This window comes from Rhamphochromis sp. 'chilingali' (genome assembly GCF_963969265.1).
Source record: "Rhamphochromis sp. 'chilingali' genome assembly, chromosome: 1".
Classification (NCBI taxonomy): Eukaryota; Metazoa; Chordata; class Actinopteri; order Cichliformes; family Cichlidae; genus Rhamphochromis; species Rhamphochromis sp. 'chilingali'.
Window position 1 is genome coordinate 9,342,332 of NC_137929.1, and position 27,604 is coordinate 9,369,935.

A 27,604-nucleotide genomic window follows, 5' to 3' on the forward strand; every position below is an offset into this window, starting at 1 on the left:
TCAGAATGCTGCAAATGCAATTTTTATTTAAGAAATGACTTCAACTGATCTGTTATTTAATTGGAAATTTGATTTTGCATGTGTGCAATATTAAGTTTATATTAGTTTTATATATTGTTTAGTATTAAGCTTTGCTTGTTCCATATTTCGTTTTTCAGCAAAACTTGTTTGAGTCCATAAGAAAAGATTCCTTGTTATATTTGGAGGAAGATTTTTTTTCAATGATTATTTGATCCAGTTATGAACTGGTGCAGAACTGAAGAAGCTTCTCGGATGAGAGGTGAAACGTCTTCAAGTAACTTAAAGAAGTCCAGACGCTTTTCTTTGCAAGCTCCTTTGATCCAGTTATGAACTTTGGCCCACTGTGTATTTGAGTTTGACACCCCTGCTTTAACGTGTAAAATGAAGTGGCAAACCGTCCTGGCTTTATAATTATGATCTGTCTTTCAACAAATATTTAATTTATTACTTAGTCTCGCTGATACTCGTGTAATTTTAGGAGGCGATTTTAATTGTGTACTTGATAAACTCTTGGTTAGATCCACTCAAACCTCCCAGTTGTTTAACGCTTCGACTGTTCTGAATAATAATATGTTGAGTTCTACTAACCTGTTGATGTTTGGAGACTGTGTAACCCCACTGATAGAGATTACTCTTGTTTTTCACAAGTGCACAAATCGTACTCCAGAATAGATTATTTTTTTGCTTGATTCTAAATTGATGTCTAAAGTTGTATGCTCAACTTATCATAATATCTTGATCTTGGATCTTTAGTCCTGGACTTCTGTGGTACGAAACAACTGCCGTTTTCACCCGTCACTCCTGTCTGAGAAATCCTTTTGCCGATTTATGACAACTAAAATATCAGAATTCTTGGAAACTAATGATAAACAAGACGTTTCTGATTCGATTCTATGGGAAACATGCGAGGAGAAATTATTTCTTTTGTATCCTCGTTAAAAAAAGGACGCCAGAAACGCCTGTTTGAAATAGAAGCTGAATTAACACAGTTAGAACAGGACCACAAGGCCTCCTCTTGTCCCTCTTTGTTTCAAGACATCATTAAAAGGAAGTTTGAGTAAACCACAATTTTATCGTGTCAAGTAACAGATCAGCTATTTAGGATCAGACAGAAGCATTTTGTGTTTGGAGATAAGCCCCATAAGCTTCTTTCTCGGCAGCTGAGAGGCCTACAGGCTAGTAGGGCTATACACAAAATAAAATCAAGATCAGGCGAAATTTTAATTAGCCCTAAAGCTATTAATGAGCGATTTAGAGAATATTATGAAGAGCTCTATATGTCGAAATCTTGGGGCAATATTTCTCATTGGTTTGGGAAGCAGGATCTCCTGACAATGAATGACGCTGCAGGAGAGGCTTTAAACTCAGATATTACTGTTGAAGAAGTTTCGAAAGCTATTAAGTCATTCCCCAGTGGAAAGTCCCCAGGCCCAGATGGGTTTGGCATTGAATTGTATAAAAAATACTCTGAAAAGGTGGCCCTGCTTTTATTGAGAATGTTTAAGCATTCTTTCCATACTCAAGCATTCCGCCGTGCGCTAATATTTCTTTGTTATTGAAAGAAGGAAAGGATGAAACAGAATGTTCCTCTTATCGACATATTGCTTTGTTGAATTTGGATATGAAAATTTCCACTAAAATTTTGGCAAACAGATTAAATAGACATGTTGGATCAATTATCCATCCGGATCAAACTGGGTTTGTCCCCCAGAGGTTTTCCTTCTTTAATGTTTGAAGATTGATGAATGTTATGTACAGTGTTGGGTAAGTTACTTTAAATTAGTAACTTAGTTACATTACTAGTTACTTATATCAAAAGTAACTCAGTTACTTCAAGTTACTCATTACTTTCAGAGTAACTAGTTACTAGGGAAAGTAACGTTGGTTTTACTCAGACTTCTCTTGTTAATGTGTTGCTTCTGTAACTGGATACCCAGCATTGCCAGTCTTCTAGCTTGCTTACTTGCCACACGTGCACTGTGCCACCTACCAATAGAAAGGAAAAGATAATGTGCACATTTCCAGGAGAGAAATCCCATGCTTGGACCGTTGTTGGCCGCTGCATGATTCATGATTCTCACTCGCTTTTGCAACTTTGTACTTTTGTGTTACTCGCAGCAACAACTCCACCTCATTGTTAGTCCATTTAAAAAAACTCTGCGCTTTTCAAAGAGACGTTTCTAAGAGCCGGGAAGTAAATAAGCGGCAGACAGAAATGAGGCAGGTCGAATCGTCTTGCGTTTCACGCATGCGCAGTACTGGGACGTAAGAGTTTCAACCCTTTCAATGTGGATGCACAACTCTGTGAAAACAGCTGAAAACACTAGTGTGGACGCGGAGTGCTTTCAGACAAAGACGCCGTTTTCAAATCTATCCGGGCTGGTGTGGACGTGGCCTCAGTCTGGAAAAGACGTGTTTCTCAATCCCACAAGCACCACTGTGAGCCTGTCTGCTGCCAGCTGCCGACTGGGGGACTTGTGTCTGTCAGACGCGACACAAAGTGTGATTTTAGCAAAGATTATTTAGTTTTGCAACATAAGAGAAAGAGGAATTTGGTGACCTTGGTCCATGAGAAGTCCATAACAAATAAGTTGGATATGGATGACTCTGTAAGAGTGTTTTTGGAAAGGTAAACAGGAGACTGTTGTTGTAGAGTGGACCGAGGAGAAAGGAGAGTGGAGCTGTTTAGTTGCAAACAGACTTCAGTCCCTTGCGAAACAAATAAGTTTAAAGCATGACAAAATCTGTTTTGTTCAAGAGCTGGTGATTTTTTTTTTCATTACTATCCCAACCCGTTTTAGTTTTGTAAATATTGGCTATATTGAGAAGTCTTATTTTAATCTTTATTTTACAAATTTATTTGAGAATTAGGCCATTCAATGAAGATGGATTTGATGTTGTTGGTTGTAAAGATCTGGATGGATAGTTTAATTTATTCTTTATTTTCTTTTTTAATTCTATTTTTGAGTTTTATTTTTTAAGACTTGGTGAACTGTATTTTTTAAATAACATCGCCTACCCTTTTTAGTTTTGTTAATATTAGCAATAGTAAGATGTATTATTGCTGGGCTTGGATATATTTAATATAAGGCATCTAATTAGTGCTTTTAGTTGTTAGTTGTTGTTAGAATCTGATGATGTCATGGTCCTGGGTCGGTGACCCAGCCCTTTAAGTTTATTATTATCATTTTCCAGTTTATTATCATGATGATTATTGTTGTTTGAGTTCTACGTGTTATATTCGGTCTGCATCTGTATCTCTGTCTGTCTATGGTGTCACCCCGTCTGTGTGTGAAACTGTCTGTTTAGTTCAACGTCTTGTCTCCCTGTGTCTGAGTTTCCTGTTTTATTGTGAAGGTCTGTGTCATATGTCAAAGTGTTCAGTTTTACCTTTCTCCTGTCTCGTTAGCCTAGTTCCTCCCAGCTGTGTTCCCCACTTGTGTTCTCTGAGTGTATTTAAGTTGTGTCTTCTGTCATGGTAGTTGCTGGTTCGTCTGCGTCATTTCCCTTACGCCATTCTGTGTTTATGCCTCCGGCTTCCTGGTCATTCTCCCTGCAAGGTACCCTCGCTCGTGTTCTGGTTTTGTGTTTAGTTTTCCCAGTTTAGAGTTTTTACCGTTCTGTTTCTCGCCACCCCTTTTTGTTGTACTTCTCCGGTTGTAAATAAAGCTCACCCTCCACTTAAGCAGTCTGCATCTTGGGTCCGTTATTTATCCACACGGCCTGCCCCGGCAAACCGTGATAGATGAGGAATATTTTGGTTGTTTTGTTTTTCTGTTTCCCCCCTGACGGATTACCACCTTAATGTGGTCAGGGGGTTTGCGTGCCTCGGTGACCCTAAGAGTTAGACCAGCCTTCAGGTGGGACACCCAAGTTGGTCTAGTCTTAGGGTAGAGGCCTGACAAAGTGCAATTCAGTTACATGACAAAAACAGTTATTAAGAACACCCCACCCAACCCCACCCCTTTCCTGCCTCCACTTCCACCATTTGCCCCCTTTACATTTCGGTCTGCCCCCTTATATATGCTTGTCTAGAACCGGTCCAGGTCGACTATGACAAGTTGCTCCGTTTGGTTTCACTTTTTTCATAACTCCTCCTATGAGGTGTTCAAGCGCCCCCAAATTTAATCAGAGCACCTCTAAAAATACTACTACTACTATATTAATACTAGTAATAATACCAGATGTTAGTATTATTTTCTGGAATTATCATTAAACATTATATTTTCTTAACTTGCCTAATGATGACATACAGGACAGATGAGAACAAGTTTCATATGCAGTGTTTATGGTATCATGATGTTACAGTGCGCTCACACAGAGGCTGGTTTGTCATTAATCGCCTAATTAAGACTTTCTTTGCTGTGGCAGAAAGACGATGAAGAGATCATGTCATGGCACAAATCAGTGATGCAGATTTAAAACACACTTTAACTGAAATACAGCAAAAGTTCAAACTGTCCTGATAATACGGCGACGTTGCTGTGAAAAAAAGTTTTTATCTGTTCTCTAAATAGCATCAAAAACATTAGAGATTATTAGCTAACTCTAACCTTCTGATCCACTAGTCTGCTTGTATTCAGGGGCTGAGAAGCTGATGAAATTTATTATTTTAGTTCGTTAAAGATTTCTGTTCCTACTCTGATGGAATTGGGCTTCAGTGTTTGTTTACAGTGCAGCTCCACATCCAGGCGACAGCAGGTGAAAATGATGTTACCTGTCAGTGTCCAGCTGCAGCCTGTGTTCAATATTGTTATAAACTGATGTGGATCAGTTCGTGTCTTTTTTTGTTTTTGTCTTTGTAAATTCTGTTTCACTGCAACATTGAACAAAGCCTGAGAGAGCAGGATGAAGACAGCCTTCAAGCATCAAACTTTAAGCGTGAGGACATTTCAAATGCAACGTTTCTATCAGCTCAACAAACATCAGCAAACACACAAACTCTTCATGTGCAGTTTGTGTCACAGTGAGTTGTAGCTAAAGGTCCAGCTGCTGTATTTCACAGGGAGGGGGTAAAGCTCACATGTAACATTTAAAGCTCAGTTTTTAAATCAAATATTGGGTCTGTACATGTGACATTATGTTTTTTCATATTCTGAAACGTGCTGCTAAACAAACTGATGAAGACTAACTGTGTTATTTAAAGGTTGCATGCTACTGCAGGATAAACAGGTTAGTTTGCTGCACTGTGATGGATTTAAAGTACAGAACAGTGTGTGACTGTGGCGCTTAGATTCACTGAATTCCACCTTCAGAGCAGCTGAATAGTGTCTAATCTAAAGACAGCATAAACAATTTACTGTCAGTGTAGAGAATGGAAATCAGCCTGTTCAACTCATAAAATCATCAGCTGACATCTGGTTGAATTCACTTGTGTAAATCCACAAAGAGCAGCAGGTCAGCTGATCACAGCCTGTACATTCAGAAAATCCACTGGAGCTCTGAATAGAAATGATTGTGATTTGTGATCTTTTCCAGGCACTGAGCCATTACAGCTGATTTTAGGGTTCCTCCACCTGCTGAATCCACTTTAACTCCTGACTCCTCATTTTCCTGTTTAGGGACAAAGTCGCCCTCTACAACGTAGGCAACAGAAAATAGAGCCATGTTTTATTTTCCTTCTTTTTCTCTGCTCACGAGGCAGAGCTCACCTACTTTTTACTGTCTTACACTGAGTAGATTTCAGAGCCTGTACTTTTTCACTTTTACTTAAGTAAATACATTGAATCAGTTTTACTGGAGCATTTTTAACACAGGTTTCTGTACTTCTACTTAAGTACAACGTGTGTGTACTTTTGCCACATTAAAGTCTCCCTCTTCTGTGGTGCCGCCTTAAGTCTTCTTTATCATGATCTTTTTCACCTCTGAGGGGAAATTTTGATGCTCGTCCTCTTTGTCAGAAAGATGCAGTCCTCAGCTGACTGAATAAGCTCACTAGAGCTTTCAGCAGCTAGCAGTGGAGCTAAAGCCTGAACAGGTAATAGAGCTAGAAACTGACCTATGGTATGGGTAGGTGCAAGGTGCAGAGCGGAGCTCAGTAACAGTCACTGGGTAAACTAGGTTAATGGTGTCAAACACAGTTTCAGGAGACAGACGTATGGCAGGCTGGTTTTAGCAACTCTGCTGTTCTTAAGCTGTCCATGTTCGAAATAGCAGTCTTTGAAACAGTCTTTGTATACACAGATTCAGGCTTAGCAAACTCAGTAACTCTCAGCTCAGAAGGAGGTTACAGAAGCAGGTGTATTTTCACAGGCCATCACAGAATAAACTGCACAGTCCAAGGGTGTAACAATACCACAACAGTGTTAACAGTGACTGACACAAAAGCATGGTGAGCTGGTTTACATATAAATGGCTGTGAAACACAAAATCCAACCTAATTCATTATTTCTGAGGCACTAATTCCAGCATTTCAGCCAGTTTAACTATGGCAGGTGGCACTCTGCTACCATTTACGTTTACCAGCTGAGGCACAGAAAAGATCACAAACTGGGAAACTGGCGGATCAACACAGGAAGTCTCAGATGCAGGAGCAGGATTACTAATGTCCAGGCTCCTCAGCACGCACTGTTTTATTCACAACTGTTGATGGTGTGGCTGGGCTCAGGCTGTGAAACCTCAGAATCAGCAGGCTGAGGAGGAAAACAGTCCAGTGGGGATACAATGCCAGTGATAGTGTGGAGGTGAGTCTGGGGTGGAGTAACAGTCCTTTGTTCAGCAAACTCAACAGCTGGAAAATCCATATTGGCTAACTCAGAGAAAACACTGCGAGCATTAGCAGAGTCTGACGGCTCAGGAACACAAAGATCACGAGCGAGGACAACCGGTGAATAACGTGACACCGAGGAGTCCCTCTGAACAATGTCTGTAGAGTTCAAACACACAGTCATCTGATGTAGCAGATACAGAGTCCACGGAAGACGAAGCAGTGTTACTCACAGTGGCAGATCTGTCATGAAGTCCAGGATCAGAATGCTGAGCGTGCGAAACACAGTCACTCTCTCCCACGGCTGCAGTCTGCTCAGCTGTACTGGAGCGACGGCAGCGTGAACGCCAATCTGACAGCGGCGTGACGTTTTGACAAACATCGGTTCAGGAAGCGCTCCTCTCCTGTTCAGGTGGAGTCATTTAGCGGGTTTGTAGAAACTGCAGTTTGCGGTTCTTTGAATTGAAGTTGGTGTTCTGCTAAATGCAGTTTGTCACTCTGAAGATATTGTAGCTGCTGCTGAGGGATACCCTGCTGCTTTGTTCTCAGTTTGCTTTCCTGTTTGTGCTGCTCGTTTGTTCTCGGTTGTGTTGCTGTAGTTCTTTTTGCTGCTGTGTGCATTGACTTGGATCATCCATCAGTAAAAATCTAACTCAAATGCAATACAACAAATTCATCATTCATATAAAAAAATCCACATGGACACAGACTTTCTAATCGGACATCACAAAGTTATTCTTTGTGATGTAAAATTAAAAACTCCCCAAAACTACTATGAGAAAACCCTGAAAAGGTTCAATGATAGAAGAAAAATGCTTTACATATAAAAACCAACAGAGGTTCCTAATAAATAGACTAATAAACAGAGAATAGCTGAACAGTTTCTGTGACACAGACCTAAAAATGCATAAATGCTCCATGATTTTCGTTTCTATCCATCATCTTGAACACTGGCTATAAATGTGTTCACGTCATTATTGTGTGATTTGGTTTCTTCACGTGTCTCCTTCAGTGCAAATAAAGGATTGTTAGAGTGTGTGCTGTGTGTTTTTCTGAAGCATGACAATCCTTTCCAACAAGTATTTCCAGCTGTTTGTCTCCCCTCTGCACTTTAATCTTTCTTCTTGTCATGTCTGTGTTTGTCCACCAGATGTCTCCCTCAGCTCATTTACTCCAAATCAGAAGCATCAGCTTTGTGGAGCGTGGAGATGCTCTGCCTGCCAGACACAGCTTAGGGCAAAGAAACATGTCTCTCCTCCACATCTGTCATCTGAAAAATGACATTAAATGTCATCACTCTAGATACAATAAGAACAATTAAAAAAAACTCAAAGATTCAATCTTTTGTTACATTTTAAAAGTTCAAACCTTTAAAGACATTAAGTTTAAGATCATATATGATCAAGAAAATCATGCTTTTGTTCATTCCGAGTATGTATTCTGTTGTGATTTTGCCATTTGTTAGGTTTCTGTTCTTTGCCTGCCTGCTCCCACTTCTCTGTGTTCCCTCTGTCTGTCCATGGAGTTATTGTGTCTGCTCATGAGTCTGCCTGTCAAGTTCAGTGTCCTGTCTGGTTCTCTGTGTCTGTTAGTTTCCTGTTTAATTCTGAAAGTTCATGTCTCATGTCAGTGTGTTCAGTTTTACCTCTCCCCTGTCTCGTTAGCCTAATTGTGAGTGTCTGGTTTAAGTTTTGTTCTTTAGTTTTCCATGTTTAGGTTGTTTACTCCCCGCTCTGCTCTTCCTGTTTTTGTCACCTTATCACCGCTGTAAATAAACACTCACTCGCACCCCAGCCAGTGCCTGCATTTTGGATCCTTTTCTCAATACACCACACGACTGCCCCCAGCCGTGACAAATCTTCACATTTCAGAAACTGGAACCAGCTTTAAATGTGATTAAAATAATGACAAAACAATCAATTCTCTGGTCATTGACTAACTGATGAATAACTGCATTTGACAACCCGCTACAGCAACAACCAGGGGCGGAGCGTGGGGGTGGCTTACTGGGCTTAAGCCCGGGTTGTTTTGTCAGAAGCCCGGGGTCTTTTGGAGTGTAATTTTTTTCATAGTTAGATGCCTGGCTGACAACTGTATAAAACAAAAAGTACACACAATATTCGAAGCACATAGTGCACACCGTGGGAATTTACGACTGTGCATGAATCCCCCCTCATATTGGTATGATCCGAGCTCAGGCACTAAGCGACTGAGCGAGGGGGCGGGGTAGCTGCTGCCAGCAGTGAGTGCGCTGTTGGAGAAACGGAGCCAGCCATAGTAAGGAGAGCTTAAGTTTGACCAGGTACCAAAGCAAATCATTCGTACCGTACAAATAATGTAAATATGACGGTGCATCACGAAAGATTGATATCAAACTGATCACTTGACCAATATTACGTTACTCGCTCTTCAAGTGAATCAACAAATGGCGAAATGAAAAGCCGAACAAATGCTATTTTTTTTAGAGTCTTAGCTTACGTGTGTTTATTTCATATTTTCAGTTCTTACCCTCCCCGACTAAATCGGTTTCAGTTATGTACTGAAATATAAGAATGGACATTAGAGGGTTCTTTCAAAGAAAAAACTCAGGTAAATGTTATTTTATATATTATGCTTTGTATGTTGTTCAGTATATTTGTATGCAAAATAAGAGGGATTTCAGTACTCAGCAGGATATTCACATCTGTAACCAGATATTTACACTTTAGGGAGAAAACATAAAACAGTTTTACTGTACAACATCAATTTGGAGTAAACTTTTCTTTTAGATAAATATTGAAATATCTTTTGAATTAGTTAAATGTCAGAATAAAGAGAGACAGAGCTGTATTTTTTATCACTTTCATCAAATTTAGGAGTACATGTACACTAAGTTTATTGTTAACTAATAAGAAACTCCAGACGATTCCATTCTGAGCTGAAGAAGCTTCTGATAGGTTAGTAGAGTCCATGTGAGTAAATTTTCTGTGACATGGGAAAATCAAAAGATGTCAACCAAAACACCAGGAAAAGAATTGTGGAGCTCCATAAGTGTGGCTCAGTTTGAATACAATTTGGTGCCATTTGCAATTAAGAAATACAGATAGTTTCTCTCTTTACTCTTAAAGTTAACAAATATGTTTTTTAGATTTATCAGTCTAAAAAATAAACATTTAGTCTGATTTGATGTTACAATTAAAAAAGTGTTTGTGTTTTGATCTGAAGAGTACATAAATATGTGGTTTCAACTGTATATTTGATGATTGTCAGCACAAAGAGAGAGAGAGGAACAGAGAGGGAGAGAGAGGAGAATGAGGACAGAACAGAGGTGGAACAAGAGCAGGTGAGACACACATGTTAGTCAAATGGTTGTTTACCAAAAGTATCACCGTCCTCATGTATCTCGTACCTAGTGTTTCTTTTTAGGTTTGTTATTTTTCAAATTCTATATTTATTAAGTTCTGCAGGCTTGTTTGCACAACAAGGCTAAATAATTATATAAACTTTTCTCAATCTAAATATTGTACTTTGGTAGAATTAAACAATAAATGTACTGCAGGTCTATGATGACTTTTAGTGCTACTATCATCTAGTTCTGATTCTGGTTCTGTCTTGGTTAAGTCCTCAGTAGTCCTGATTTTGAACTGTTGTAGTCCTGTTTTAATTCCGGATCAGTTCTGGGTCTGGTTGAATTGGGGTTTAGTCCTCATGTCTTGATGCAGCCCCGATTTTGTTCTGCCTTGCTGCCTAATTAAAAAACTAGTTTAAGGTGTCCTGCACATGTGATATATATTTTTCCCTATATGAAGTCATTGTTTTTTGAACAAAACTCAAAACAGAGCCAATTAATCTTTCAGTAATTTCTACCCCCCCCCCCCCCCCCCCCCCAAAAAAAAAAAAAAAAAAAAAAAATCCCACATGCATACTACCCTTTTGGGCTAAGCCCCGGGTGTTTCAAATGTCTGGCTCCGCCTCTGGCAACAACAGAATAAAAGCACTAACCAGACCGATGAAAGGTTTCAAACATACTGAATATGAGGAGTAGTATAATTTAAACTCAAGTGACTCAAGCAGCTTCAAGCCTCAAGCAGATTCAAGCAGCTTTAAACCTCTGGCAGATCTCACCCTGCAGCAGTTCTCAGCTGCTAGCAGCACTCTGCTTCAAGCAGTCACCTGCAACTTCCAGTAGCTGTCAAATAACAGCAGGTCTCAGCTTCCAGCAAACATCCAGCAGCACTTAGCAACGCATGCCTGCTCCTCAAGAACTCAGAACCAACCACGAAGGGACTCGAACCCTCAATCTTCTGATCCGAAGTCAGACGCCTTGTCCGTTAGGCCACGTGGTCTGGCAGAAGCTCCCACTTTTCACGAACGTTCGTTGGAGTCTGCTTGAGCCAACTGCTGGTGTTGGGTTGGTCACGTGGCTGGTGGATATTGCTTGATTGTTGCTTGAAATAATTGATTGTTGCTTGAAATAAGTGCATGCCACAGCATTTCTCCCATGTATCACGCTCTTAAAAACGTAGTCCTACCTGCCACATGCACAGTGGATCCACCCACTAAGCCAGAGTATCAACTGCCAATGGACGTCATAAAGCTTACGTGGCCCGATCTGTCACCTGGAAGTTGGCAGAAGTTTTTTTCTTGGATCCCACCAAACAAAACCACAGTCTACCATGAGACAGCACCTTCCATACTGGAATGGCCAGTATGGGGATTGAACCCATGACTTTGGCGTTATTAGCACCACGCTCTGACCAGCTGAGCTAACCGGCCTACAACTTGTGTGCAAATTAATCCTTTTGTTGACTAATATACCAAAAAAGAGGGTGGAAGAACTGTTAAGAACACAAGAGAAATGTGTGTTTACAAGAAATTACTTCAACATAGTGGGAAAAAAACCTCTTCTGTTGACTTACAAAAAATGCTTTCAGAAGAAATTTGCCACAAAACAATACATGGTGTGCGTCTTCTACTGTTAGGGTCGATAGGTGAGGATATAAAGCAGCAGTTTTTGATGCAGTATGCTGTGTCAGACTTTGGAAATGAGTGATTTATCCAGAAAGTAGCTGGAAAAGTGATTTGGAGATTGTAGCTAAGCATGTAATGTATTCATTAGCGTGTCATGTGTCAGTGAATTTTGTGGTTTGCTGTCATTTGTAGTTGCGTACATCACTCACCTGGAAGTTGGCAGAGGTTTTTTCTTGGATCGCACCAAATAAAATCCACAATCTATCACCAGACAGCACCTTAGATGGCTGCTGGAATGGCCAGTATGGGGATTGAACCCATGACCTTGGCGTTATTAGCACCACGCTCTGCCCAGCTGAGCTAACCGGCCTACAACTTGTGTGCAAATTAATCCTTTTGTTGACTAATATACCAAAAAAGAGGGTGGAAGAACTGTTAAGAACACAAGAGAAATGTGTGTTTACAAGAAATTACTTCAAGCTGTACCAATGAAAGCCAACTCTTGGAAGCTCCCACTGATCAGAAGCCACCTATGCAGGTGGAGTTCCACCAACAGCCTGCTTCCAAGTCGTGATTTTTTCACCCGTGTCGCTTGAGGTCATGGCATGTTATTGACTTTCTATGGTTGCTTCTAAGCCAAGACTACTGGAGCCTGGCACTGATAAGGCCAAGTTCATGGCTTCAGTCCCCAACCTGGCCATTCGAGCCTCGTTTGAGAACTCGTAGAGTCTCTGTTGAAGGACATGAAGTTGACAACAGCGTAGCAATTTTGGATGACATAAAGGAGCTGAGGTTGGCATGCTGCGAACGCATGCCTGCTCCTCAAGGACTCACAACCAACCACGAAGGGACTCGAACCCTCAATCTTCTGAGCCGAAGTCAGACGCCTTGTCCGTTAGGCCACGTGGTCTGGCAGAAGCTCCCACTTTTCACGAACGTTCGTTGGAGTCTGCTTGAGCCAACTGCTGGTGTTGGGTTGGTCACGTGGCTGGTGGATATTGCTTGATTGTTGCTTGAAATAATTGATTGTTGCTTGAAATAAGTGCATGCCACAGGATTTCTCCCATGTATCACGCTCTTAAAAACGTAGTCCTACCTGCCACATGCACAGTGGATCCACCCACTAAGCCAGAGTATCAACTGCCAATGGACGTCATAAAGCTTACGTGGCCCGATCTGTCACCTGGAAGTTGGCAGAAGTTTTTTTCTTGGATCCCACCAAACAAAACCACAGTCTACCATGAGACAGCACCTTCCATACTGGAATGGCCAGTACGGGGATTGAACCCATGACTTTGGCGTTATTAGCACCACGCTCTGACCAGCTGAGCTAACCAGCCCACAACTTGTGCCTAAACCGACCCCTTTTTTTTGTCTAATATACCAAAAAAGAGGGTGGAAGAACTGTTAAGAACACAAGAGAAATGTGTGTTTACAAGAAATTACTTCAACATAGTGGGAAAAAAACCTCTTCTGTTGACTTACAAAAAATGCTTTCAGAAGAAATTTGCCACAAAACAATACATGGTGCGCGTCTTCTACTGTTAGGGTCGATAGGTGAGGATATAAAGCAGCAGTTTTTGATGCAGTATGCTGTGTCAGACTTTGGAAATGAGTGATTTATCCAGAAAGTAGCTGGAAAAGTGATTTGGAGATTGTAGCTAAGCATGTAATGTATTCATTAGCGTGTCATGTGTCAGTGAATTTTGTGGTTTGCTGTCATTTGTAGTTGCGTACATCACTCACCTGGAAGTTGGCAGAGGTTTTTTCTTGGATCGCACCAAATAAAATCCACAATCTATCACCAGACAGCACCTTAGATGGCTGCTGGAATGGCCAGTATGGGGATTGAACCCATGACCTTGGCGTTATTAGCACCACGCTCTGCCCAGCTGAGCTAACCGGCCTACAACTTGTGTGCAAATTAATCCTTTTGTTGACTAATATACCAAAAAAGAGGGTGGAAGAACTGTTAAGAACACAAGAGAAATGTGTGTTTACAAGAAATTACTTCAAGCTGTACCAATGAAAGCCAACTCTTGGAAGCTCCCACTGATCAGAAGCCACCTATGCAGGTGGAGTTCCACCAACAGCCTGCTTCCAAGTCGTGATTTTTTCACCCGTGTCGCTTGAGGTCATGGCATGTTATTGACTTTCTATGGTTGCTTCTAAGCCAAGACTACTGGAGCCTGGCACTGATAAGGCCAAGTTCATGGCTTCAGTCCCCAACCTGGCCATTCGAGCCTCGTTTGAGAACTCGTAGAGTCTCTGTTGAAGGACATGAAGTTGACAACAGCGTAGCAATTTTGGATGACATAAAGGAGCTGAGGTTGGCATGCTGCGAACGCATGCCTGCTCCTCAAGGACTCACAACCAACCACTAAGGGACTCGAACCCTCAATCTTCTGATCCGAAGTCAGACGCCTTGTCCGTTAGGCCACGTGGTCTGGCAGAAGCTCCCACTTTTCACGAACGTTCGTTGGAGTCTGCTTGAGCCAACTGCTGGTGTTGGGTTGGTCACGTGGCTGGTGGATATTGCTTGATTGTTGCTTGAAATAATTGATTGTTGCTTGAAATAAGTGCATGCCACAGCATTTCTCCCATGTATCACGCTCTTAAAAACGTAGTCCTACCTGCCACATGCACAGTGGATCCACCCACTAAGCCAGAGTATCAACTGCCAATGGACGTCATAAAGCTTACGTGGCCCGATCTGTCACCTGGAAGTTGGCAGAAGTTTTTTTCTTGGATCCCACCAAACAAAACCACAGTCTACCATGAGACAGCACCTTCCATACTGGAATGGCCAGTATGGGGATTGAACCCATGACTTTGGCGTTATTAGCACCACGCTCTGACCAGCTGAGCTAACCGGCCCACAACTTGTGCCTAAACCGACCCCTTTTTTTTGTCTAATATACCAAAAAAGCGGGTGGAAGAACTGTTAAGAACACAAGAGAAATGTGTGTTTACAAGAAATTACTTCAACATAGTGGGAAAAAAACCTCTTCTGTTGACTTACAAAAAATGCTTTCAGAAGAAATTTGCCACAAAACAATACATGGTGTGCGTCTTCTACTGTTAGGGTCGATAGGTGAGGATATAAAGCAGCAGTTTTTGATGCAGTATGCTGTGTCAGACTTTGGAAATGAGTGATTTATCCAGAAAGTAGCTGGAAAAGTGATTTGGAGATTGTAGCTAAGCATGTAATGTATTCATTAGCGTGTCATGTGTCAGTGAATTTTGTGGTTTGCTGTCATTTGTAGTTGCGTACATCACTCACCTGGAAGTTGGCAGAGGTTTTTTCTTGGATCGCACCAAATAAAATCCACAATCTATCACCAGACAGCACCTTAGATGGCTGCTGGAATGGCCAGTATGGGGATTGAACCCATGACCTTGGCGTTATTAGCACCACGCTCTGCCCAGCTGAGCTAACCGGCCTACAACTTGTGTGCAAATTAATCCTTTTGTTGACTAATATACCAAAAAAGAGGGTGGAAGAACTGTTAAGAACACAAGAGAAATGTGTGTTTACAAGAAATTACTTCAAGCTGTACCAATGAAAGCCAACTCTTGGAAGCTCCCACTGATCAGAAGCCACCTATGCAGGTGGAGTTCCACCAACAGCCTGCTTCCAAGTCGTGATTTTTTCACCCGTGTCGCTTGAGGTCATGGCATGTTATTGACTTTCTATGGTTGCTTCTAAGCCAAGACTACTGGAGCCTGGCACTGATAAGGCCAAGTTCATGGCTTCAGTCCCCAACCTGGCCATTCGAGCCTCGTTTGAGAACTCGTAGAGTCTCTGTTGAAGGACATGAAGTTGACAACAGCGTAGCAATTTTGGATGACATAAAGGAGCTGAGGTTGGCATGCTGCGAACGCATGCCTGCTCCTCAAGGACTCACAACCAACCACGAAGGGACTCGAACCCTCAATCTTCTGATCCGAAGTCAGACGCCTTGTCCGTTAGGCCACGTGGTCTGGCAGAAGCTCCCACTTTTCACGAACGTTCGTTGGAGTCTGCTTGAGCCAACTGCTGGTGTTGGGTTGGTCACGTGGCTGGTGGATATTGCTTGATTGTTGCTTGAAATAATTGATTGTTGCTTGAAATAAGTGCATGCCACAGGATTTCTCCCATGTATCACGCTCTTAAAAACGTAGTCCTACCTGCCACATGCACAGTGGATCCACCCACTAAGCCAGAGTATCAACTGCCAATGGACGTCATAAAGCTTACGTGGCCCGATCTGTCACCTGGAAGTTGGCAGAAGTTTTTTTCTTGGATCCCACCAAACAAAACCACAGTCTACCATGAGACAGCACCTTCCATACTGGAATGGCCAGTACGGGGATTGAACCCATGACTTTGGCGTTATTAGCACCACGCTCTGACCAGCTGAGCTAACCAGCCCACAACTTGTGCCTAAACCGACCCCTTTTTTTTGTCTAATATACCAAAAAAGAGGGTGGAAGAACTGTTAAGAACACAAGAGAAATGTGTGTTTACAAGAAATTACTTCAACATAGTGGGAAAAAAACCTCTTCTGTTGACTTACAAAAAATGCTTTCAGAAGAAATTTGCCACAAAACAATACATGGTGCGCGTCTTCTACTGTTAGGGTCGATAGGTGAGGATATAAAGCAGCAGTTTTTGATGCAGTATGCTGTGTCAGACTTTGGAAATGAGTGATTTATCCAGAAAGTAGCTGGAAAAGTGATTTGGAGATTGTAGCTAAGCATGTAATGTATTCATTAGCGTGTCATGTGTCAGTGAATTTTGTGGTTTGCTGTCATTTGTAGTTGCGTACATCACTCACCTGGAAGTTGGCAGAGGTTTTTTCTTGGATCGCACCAAATAAAATCCACAATCTATCACCAGACAGCACCTTAGATGGCTGCTGGAATGGCCAGTATGGGGATTGAACCCATGACCTTGGCGTTATTAGCACCACGCTCTGCCCAGCTGAGCTAACCGGCCTACAACTTGTGTGCAAATTAATCCTTTTGTTGACTAATATACCAAAAAAGAGGGTGGAAGAACTGTTAAGAACACAAGAGAAATGTGTGTTTACAAGAAATTACTTCAAGCTGTACCAATGAAAGCCAACTCTTGGAAGCTCCCACTGATCAGAAGCCACCTATGCAGGTGGAGTTCCACCAACAGCCTGCTTCCAAGTCGTGATTTTTTCACCCGTGTCGCTTGAGGTCATGGCATGTTATTGACTTTCTATGGTTGCTTCTAAGCCAAGACTACTGGAGCCTGGCACTGATAAGGCCAAGTTCATGGCTTCAGTCCCCAACCTGGCCATTCGAGCCTCGTTTGAGAACTCGTAGAGTCTCTGTTGAAGGACATGAAGTTGACAACAGCGTAGCAATTTTGGATGACATAAAGGAGCTGAGGTTGGCATGCTGCGAACGCATGCCTGCTCCTCAAGGACTCACAACCAACCACTAAGGGACTCGAACCCTCAATCTTCTGATCCGAAGTCAGACGCCTTGTCCGTTAGGCCACGTGGTCTGGCAGAAGCTCCCACTTTTCACGAACGTTCGTTGGAGTCTGCTTGAGCCAACTGCTGGTGTTGGGTTGGTCACGTGGCTGGTGGATATTGCTTGATTGTTGCTTGAAATAATTGATTGTTGCTTGAAATAAGTGCATGCCACAGCATTTCTCCCATGTATCACGCTCTTAAAAACGTAGTCCTACCTGCCACATGCACAGTGGATCCACCCACTAAGCCAGAGTATCAACTGCCAATGGACGTCATAAAGCTTACGTGGCCCGATCTGTCACCTGGAAGTTGGCAGAAGTTTTTTTCTTGGATCCCACCAAACAAAACCACAGTCTACCATGAGACAGCACCTTCCATACTGGAATGGCCAGTATGGGGATTGAACCCATGACTTTGGCGTTATTAGCACCACGCTCTGACCAGCTGAGCTAACCGGCCTACAACTTGTGTGCAAATTAATCCTTTTGTTGACTAATATACCAAAAAAGAGGGTGGAAGAACTGTTAAGAACACAAGAGAAATGTGTGTTTACAAGAAATTACTTCAACATAGTGGGAAAAAAACCTCTTCTGTTGACTTACAAAAAATGCTTTCAGAAGAAATTTGCCACAAAACAATACATGGTGTGCGTCTTCTACTGTTAGGGTCGATAGGTGAGGATATAAAGCAGCAGTTTTTGATGCAGTATGCTGTGTCAGACTTTGGAAATGAGTGATTTATCCAGAAAGTAGCTGGAAAAGTGATTTGGAGATTGTAGCTAAGCATGTAATGTATTCATTAGCGTGTCATGTGTCAGTGAATTTTGTGGTTTGCTGTCATTTGTAGTTGCGTACATCACTCACCTGGAAGTTGGCAGAGGTTTTTTCTTGGATCGCACCAAATAAAATCCACAATCTATCACCAGACAGCACCTTAGATGGCTGCTGGAATGGCCAGTATGGGGATTGAACCCATGACCTTGGCGTTATTAGCACCACGCTCTGCCCAGCTGAGCTAACCGGCCTACAACTTGTGTGCAAATTAATCCTTTTGTTGACTAATATACCAAAAAAGAGGGTGGAAGAACTGTTAAGAACACAAGAGAAATGTGTGTTTACAAGAAATTACTTCAAGCTGTACCAATGAAAGCCAACTCTTGGAAGCTCCCACTGATCAGAAGCCACCTATGCAGGTGGAGTTCCACCAACAGCCTGCTTCCAAGTCGTGATTTTTTCACCCGTGTCGCTTGAGGTCATGGCATGTTATTGACTTTCTATGGTTGCTTCTAAGCCAAGACTACTGGAGCCTGGCACTGATAAGGCCAAGTTCATGGCTTCAGTCCCCAACCTGGCCATTCGAGCCTCGTTTGAGAACTCGTAGAGTCTCTGTTGAAGGACATGAAGTTGACAACAGCGTAGCAATTTTGGATGACATAAAGGAGCTGAGGTTGGCATGCTGCGAACGTATGCCTGCTCCTCAAGGACTCACAACCAACCACGAAGGGACTCGAACCCTCAATCTTCTGATCCGAAGTCAGACGCCTTGTCCGTTAGGCCACGTGGTCTGGCAGAAGCTCCCACTTTTCACGAACGTTCGTTGGAGTCTGCTTGAGCCAACTGCTGGTGTTGGGTTGGTCACGTGGCTGGTGGATATTGCTTGATTGTTGCTTGAAATAATTGATTGTTGCTTGAAATAAGTGCATGCCACAGCATTTCTCCCATGTATCACGCTCTTAAAAACGTAGTCCTACCTGCCACATGCACAGTGGATCCACCCACTAAGCCAGAGTATCAACTGCCAATGGACGTCATAAAGCTTACGTGGCCCGATCTGTCACCTGGAAGTTGGCAGAAGTTTTTTTCTTGGATCCCACCAAACAAAACCACAGTCTACCATGAGACAGCACCTTCCATACTGGAATGGCCAGTATGGGGATTGAACCCATGACTTTGGCGTTATTAGCACCACGCTCTGACCAGCTGAGCTAACCGGCCCACAACTTGTGCCTAAACCGACCCCTTTTTTTTGTCTAATATACCAAAAAAGAGGGTGGAAGAACTGTTAAGAACACAAGAGAAATGTGTGTTTACAAGAAATTACTTCAAGCTGTACCAATGAAAGCCAACTCTTGGAAGCTCCTACTGATCAGAAGCCACCTATGCAGGTGGAGTTCCACCAACAGCCTGCTTCCAAGTCGTGATTTTTTCACCCGTGTCGCTTGAGGTCATGGCATGTTATTGACTTTCTATGGTTGCTTCTAAGCCAAGACTACTGGAGCCTGGCACTGATAAGGCCAAGTTCATGGCTTCAGTCCCCAACCTGGCCATTCGAGCCTCGTTTGAGAACTCGTAGAGTCTCTGTTGAAGGACATGAAGTTGACAACAGCGTAGCAATTTTGGATGACATAAAGGAGCTGAGGTTGGCATGCTGCGAACGCATGCCTGCTCCTCAAGGACTCACAACCAACCACTAAGGGACTCGAACCCTCAATCTTCTGATCCGAAGTCAGACGCCTTGTCCGTTAGGCCACGTGGTCTGGAAGAAGCTCCCACTTTTCACGAACGTTCGTTGGAGTCTGCTTGAGCCAACTGCTGGTGTTGGGTTGGTCACGTGGCTGGTGGATATTGCTTGATTGTTGCTTGAAATAATTGATTGTTGCTTGAAATAAGTGCATGCCACAGCATTTCTCCCATGTATCACGCTCTTAAAAACGTAGTCCTACCTGCCACATGCACAGTGGATCCACCCACTAAGCCAGAGTATCAACTGCCAATGGACGTCATAAAGCTTACGTGGCCCGATCTGTCACCTGGAAGTTGGCAGAAGTTTTTTTCTTGGATCCCACCAAACAAAACCACAGTCTACCATGAGACAGCACCTTCCATACTGGAATGGCCAGTATGGGGATTGAACCCATGACTTTGGCGTTATTAGCACCACGCTCTGACCAGCTGAGCTAACCGGCCCACAACTTGTGCCTAAACCGACCCCTTTTTTTTGTCTAATATACCAAAAAAGCGGGTGGAAGAACTGTTAAGAACACAAGAGAAATGTGTGTTTACAAGAAATTACTTCAACATAGTGGGAAAAAAACCTCTTCTGTTGACTTACAAAAAATGCTTTCAGAAGAAATTTGCCACAAAACAATACATGGTGTGCGTCTTCTACTGTTAGGGTCGATAGGTGAGGATATAAAGCAGCAGTTTTTGATGCAGTATGCTGTGTCAGACTTTGGAAATGAGTGATTTATCCAGAAAGTAGCTGGAAAAGTGATTTGGAGATTGTAGCTAAGCATGTAATGTATTCATTAGCGTGTCATGTGTCAGTGAATTTTGTGGTTTGCTGTCATTTGTAGTTGCGTACATCACTCACCTGGAAGTTGGCAGAGGTTTTTTCTTGGATCGCACCAAATAAAATCCACAATCTATCACCAGACAGCACCTTAGATGGCTGCTGGAATGGCCAGTATGGGGATTGAACCCATGACCTTGGCGTTATTAGCACCACGCTCTGCCCAGCTGAGCTAACCGGCCTACAACTTGTGTGCAAATTAATCCTTTTGTTGACTAATATACCAAAAAAGAGGGTGGAAGAACTGTTAAGAACACAAGAGAAATGTGTGTTTACAAGAAATTACTTCAAGCTGTACCAATGAAAGCCAACTCTTGGAAGCTCCCACTGATCAGAAGCCACCTATGCAGGTGGAGTTCCACCAACAGCCTGCTTCCAAGTCGTGATTTTTTCACCCGTGTCGCTTGAGGTCATGGCATGTTATTGACTTTCTATGGTTGCTTCTAAGCCAAGACTACTGGAGCCTGGCACTGATAAGGCCAAGTTCATGGCTTCAGTCCCCAACCTGGCCATTCGAGCCTCGTTTGAGAACTCGTAGAGTCTCTGTTGAAGGACATGAAGTTGACAACAGCGTAGCAATTTTGGATGACATAAAGGAGCTGAGGTTGGCATGCTGCGAACGCATGCCTGCTCCTCAAGGACTCACAACCAACCACGAAGGGACTCGAACCCTCAATCTTCTGATCCGAAGTCAGACGCCTTGTCCGTTAGGCCACGTGGTCTGGCAGAAGCTCCCACTTTTCACGAACGTTCGTTGGAGTCTGCTTGAGCCAACTGCTGGTGTTGGGTTGGTCACGTGGCTGGTGGATATTGCTTGATTGTTGCTTGAAATAATTGATTGTTGCTTGAAATAAGTGCATGCCACAGGATTTCTCCCATGTATCACGCTCTTAAAAACGTAGTCCTACCTGCCACATGCACAGTGGATCCACCCACTAAGCCAGAGTATCAACTGCCAATGGACGTCATAAAGCTTACGTGGCCCGATCTGTCACCTGGAAGTTGGCAGAAGTTTTTTTCTTGGATCCCACCAAACAAAACCACAGTCTACCATGAGACAGCACCTTCCATACTGGAATGGCCAGTACGGGGATTGAACCCATGACTTTGGCGTTATTAGCACCACGCTCTGACCAGCTGAGCTAACCAGCCCACAACTTGTGCCTAAACCGACCCCTTTTTTTTGTCTAATATACCAAAAAAGAGGGTGGAAGAACTGTTAAGAACACAAGAGAAATGTGTGTTTACAAGAAATTACTTCAACATAGTGGGAAAAAAACCTCTTCTGTTGACTTACAAAAAATGCTTTCAGAAGAAATTTGCCACAAAACAATACATGGTGCGCGTCTTCTACTGTTAGGGTCGATAGGTGAGGATATAAAGCAGCAGTTTTTGATGCAGTATGCTGTGTCAGACTTTGGAAATGAGTGATTTATCCAGAAAGTAGCTGGAAAAGTGATTTGGAGATTGTAGCTAAGCATGTAATGTATTCATTAGCGTGTCATGTGTCAGTGAATTTTGTGGTTTGCTGTCATTTGTAGTTGCGTACATCACTCACCTGGAAGTTGGCAGAGGTTTTTTCTTGGATCGCACCAAATAAAATCCACAATCTATCACCAGACAGCACCTTAGATGGCTGCTGGAATGGCCAGTATGGGGATTGAACCCATGACCTTGGCGTTATTAGCACCACGCTCTGCCCAGCTGAGCTAACCGGCCTACAACTTGTGTGCAAATTAATCCTTTTGTTGACTAATATACCAAAAAAGAGGGTGGAAGAACTGTTAAGAACACAAGAGAAATGTGTGTTTACAAGAAATTACTTCAAGCTGTACCAATGAAAGCCAACTCTTGGAAGCTCCCACTGATCAGAAGCCACCTATGCAGGTGGAGTTCCACCAACAGCCTGCTTCCAAGTCGTGATTTTTTCACCCGTGTCGCTTGAGGTCATGGCATGTTATTGACTTTCTATGGTTGCTTCTAAGCCAAGACTACTGGAGCCTGGCACTGATAAGGCCAAGTTCATGGCTTCAGTCCCCAACCTGGCCATTCGAGCCTCGTTTGAGAACTCGTAGAGTCTCTGTTGAAGGACATGAAGTTGACAACAGCGTAGCAATTTTGGATGACATAAAGGAGCTGAGGTTGGCATGCTGCGAACGCATGCCTGCTCCTCAAGGACTCACAACCAACCACTAAGGGACTCGAACCCTCAATCTTCTGATCCGAAGTCAGACGCCTTGTCCGTTAGGCCACGTGGTCTGGCAGAAGCTCCCACTTTTCACGAACGTTCGTTGGAGTCTGCTTGAGCCAACTGCTGGTGTTGGGTTGGTCACGTGGCTGGTGGATATTGCTTGATTGTTGCTTGAAATAATTGATTGTTGCTTGAAATAAGTGCATGCCACAGCATTTCTCCCATGTATCACGCTCTTAAAAACGTAGTCCTACCTGCCACATGCACAGTGGATCCACCCACTAAGCCAGAGTATCAACTGCCAATGGACGTCATAAAGCTTACGTGGCCCGATCTGTCACCTGGAAGTTGGCAGAAGTTTTTTTCTTGGATCCCACCAAACAAAACCACAGTCTACCATGAGACAGCACCTTCCATACTGGAATGGCCAGTATGGGGATTGAACCCATGACTTTGGCGTTATTAGCACCACGCTCTGACCAGCTGAGCTAACCGGCCTACAACTTGTGTGCAAATTAATCCTTTTGTTGACTAATATACCAAAAAAGAGGGTGGAAGAACTGTTAAGAACACAAGAGAAATGTGTGTTTACAAGAAATTACTTCAACATAGTGGGAAAAAAACCTCTTCTGTTGACTTACAAAAAATGCTTTCAGAAGAAATTTGCCACAAAACAATACATGGTGTGCGTCTTCTACTGTTAGGGTCGATAGGTGAGGATATAAAGCAGCAGTTTTTGATGCAGTATGCTGTGTCAGACTTTGGAAATGAGTGATTTATCCAGAAAGTAGCTGGAAAAGTGATTTGGAGATTGTAGCTAAGCATGTAATGTATTCATTAGCGTGTCATGTGTCAGTGAATTTTGTGGTTTGCTGTCATTTGTAGTTGCGTACATCACTCACCTGGAAGTTGGCAGAGGTTTTTTCTTGGATCGCACCAAATAAAATCCACAATCTATCACCAGACAGCACCTTAGATGGCTGCTGGAATGGCCAGTATGGGGATTGAACCCATGACCTTGGCGTTATTAGCACCACGCTCTGCCCAGCTGAGCTAACCGGCCTACAACTTGTGTGCAAATTAATCCTTTTGTTGACTAATATACCAAAAAAGAGGGTGGAAGAACTGTTAAGAACACAAGAGAAATGTGTGTTTACAAGAAATTACTTCAAGCTGTACCAATGAAAGCCAACTCTTGGAAGCTCCCACTGATCAGAAGCCACCTATGCAGGTGGAGTTCCACCAACAGCCTGCTTCCAAGTCGTGATTTTTTCACCCGTGTCGCTTGAGGTCATGGCATGTTATTGACTTTCTATGGTTGCTTCTAAGCCAAGACTACTGGAGCCTGGCACTGATAAGGCCAAGTTCATGGCTTCAGTCCCCAACCTGGCCATTCGAGCCTCGTTTGAGAACTCGTAGAGTCTCTGTTGAAGGACATGAAGTTGACAACAGCGTAGCAATTTTGGATGACATAAAGGAGCTGAGGTTGGCATGCTGCGAACGTATGCCTGCTCCTCAAGGACTCACAACCAACCACGAAGGGACTCGAACCCTCAATCTTCTGATCCGAAGTCAGACGCCTTGTCCGTTAGGCCACGTGGTCTGGCAGAAGCTCCCACTTTTCACGAACGTTCGTTGGAGTCTGCTTGAGCCAACTGCTGGTGTTGGGTTGGTCACGTGGCTGGTGGATATTGCTTGATTGTTGCTTGAAATAATTGATTGTTGCTTGAAATAAGTGCATGCCACAGCATTTCTCCCATGTATCACGCTCTTAAAAACGTAGTCCTACCTGCCACATGCACAGTGGATCCACCCACTAAGCCAGAGTATCAACTGCCAATGGACGTCATAAAGCTTACGTGGCCCGATCTGTCACCTGGAAGTTGGCAGAAGTTTTTTTCTTGGATCCCACCAAACAAAACCACAGTCTACCATGAGACAGCACCTTCCATACTGGAATGGCCAGTATGGGGATTGAACCCATGACTTTGGCGTTATTAGCACCACGCTCTGACCAGCTGAGCTAACCGGCCCACAACTTGTGCCTAAACCGACCCCTTTTTTTTGTCTAATATACCAAAAAAGAGGGTGGAAGAACTGTTAAGAACACAAGAGAAATGTGTGTTTACAAGAAATTACTTCAAGCTGTACCAATGAAAGCCAACTCTTGGAAGCTCCTACTGATCAGAAGCCACCTATGCAGGTGGAGTTCCACCAACAGCCTGCTTCCAAGTCGTGATTTTTTCACCCGTGTCGCTTGAGGTCATGGCATGTTATTGACTTTCTATGGTTGCTTCTAAGCCAAGACTACTGGAGCCTGGCACTGATAAGGCCAAGTTCATGGCTTCAGTCCCCAACCTGGCCATTCGAGCCTCGTTTGAGAACTCGTAGAGTCTCTGTTGAAGGACATGAAGTTGACAACAGCGTAGCAATTTTGGATGACATAAAGGAGCTGAGGTTGGCATGCTGCGAACGCATGCCTGCTCCTCAAGGACTCACAACCAACCACTAAGGGACTCGAACCCTCAATCTTCTGATCCGAAGTCAGACGCCTTGTCCGTTAGGCCACGTGGTCTGGCAGAAGCTCCCACTTTTCACGAACGTTCGTTGGAGTCTGCTTGAGCCAACTGCTGGTGTTGGGTTGGTCACGTGGCTGGTGGATATTGCTTGATTGTTGCTTGAAATAATTGATTGTTGCTTGAAATAAGTGCATGCCACAGCATTTCTCCCATGTATCACGCTCTTAAAAACGTAGTCCTACCTGCCACATGCACAGTGGATCCACCCACTAAGCCAGAGTATCAACTGCCAATGGACGTCATAAAGCTTACGTGGCCCGATCTGTCACCTGGAAGTTGGCAGAAGTTTTTTTCTTGGATCCCACCAAACAAAACCACAGTCTACCATGAGACAGCACCTTCCATACTGGAATGGCCAGTATGGGGATTGAACCCATGACTTTGGCGTTATTAGCACCACGCTCTGACCAGCTGAGCTAACCGGCCCACAACTTGTGCCTAAACCGACCCCTTTTTTTTGTCTAATATACCAAAAAAGCGGGTGGAAGAACTGTTAAGAACACAAGAGAAATGTGTGTTTACAAGAAATTACTTCAACATAGTGGGAAAAAAACCTCTTCTGTTGACTTACAAAAAATGCTTTCAGAAGAAATTTGCCACAAAACAATACATGGTGTGCGTCTTCTACTGTTAGGGTCGATAGGTGAGGATATAAAGCAGCAGTTTTTGATGCAGTATGCTGTGTCAGACTTTGGAAATGAGTGATTTATCCAGAAAGTAGCTGGAAAAGTGATTTGGAGATTGTAGCTAAGCATGTAATGTATTCATTAGCGTGTCATGTGTCAGTGAATTTTGTGGTTTGCTGTCATTTGTAGTTGCGTACATCACTCACCTGGAAGTTGGCAGAGGTTTTTTCTTGGATCGCACCAAATAAAATCTACAATCTATCACCAGACAGCACCTTAGATGGCTGCTGGAATGGCCAGTATGGGGATTGAACCCATGACCTTGGCGTTATTAGCACCACGCTCTGCCCAGCTGAGCTAACCGGCCTACAACTTGTGTGCAAATTAATCCTTTTGTTGACTAATATACCAAAAAAGAGGGTGGAAGAACTGTTAAGAACACAAGAGAAATGTGTGTTTACAAGAAATTACTTCAAGCTGTACCAATGAAAGCCAACTCTTGGAAGCTCCCACTGATCAGAAGCCACCTATGCAGGTGGAGTTCCACCAACAGCCTGCTTCCAAGTCGTGATTTTTTCACCCGTGTCGCTTGAGGTCATGGCATGTTATTGACTTTCTATGGTTGCTTCTAAGCCAAGACTACTGGAGCCTGGCACTGATAAGGCCAAGTTCATGGCTTCAGTCCCCAACCTGGCCATTCGAGCCTCGTTTGAGAACTCGTAGAGTCTCTGTTGAAGGACATGAAGTTGACAACAGCGTAGCAATTTTGGATGACATAAAGGAGCTGAGGTTGGCATGCTGCGAACGCATGCCTGCTCCTCAAGGACTCACAACCAACCACTAAGGGACTCGAACCCTCAATCTTCTGATCCGAAGTCAGACGCCTTGTCCGTTAGGCCACGTGGTCTGGCAGAAGCTCCCACTTTTCACGAACGTTCGTTGGAGTCTGCTTGAGCCAACTGCTGGTGTTGGGTTGGTCACGTGGCTGGTGGATATTGCTTGATTGTTGCTTGAAATAATTGATTGTTGCTTGAAATAAGTGCATGCCACAGCATTTCTCCCATGTATCACGCTCTTAAAAACGTAGTCCTACCTGCCACATGCACAGTGGATCCACCCACTAAGCCAGAGTATCAACTGCCAATGGACGTCATAAAGCTTACGTGGCCCGATCTGTCACCTGGAAGTTGGCAGAAGTTTTTTTCTTGGATCCCACCAAACAAAACCACAGTCTACCATGAGACAGCACCTTCCATACTGGAATGGCCAGTATGGGGATTGAACCCATGACTTTGGCGTTATTAGCACCACGCTCTGACCAGCTGAGCTAACCGGCCCACAACTTGTGCCTAAACCGACCCCTTTTTTTTGTCTAATATACCAAAAAAGCGGGTGGAAGAACTGTTAAGAACACAAGAGAAATGTGTGTTTACAAGAAATTACTTCAACATAGTGGGAAAAAAACCTCTTCTGTTGACTTACAAAAAATGCTTTCAGAAGAAATTTGCCACAAAACAATACATGGTGTGCGTCTTCTACTGTTAGGGTCGATAGGTGAGGATATAAAGCAGCAGTTTTTGATGCAGTATGCTGTGTCAGACTTTGGAAATGAGTGATTTATCCAGAAAGTAGCTGGAAAAGTGATTTGGAGATTGTAGCTAAGCATGTAATGTATTCATTAGCGTGTC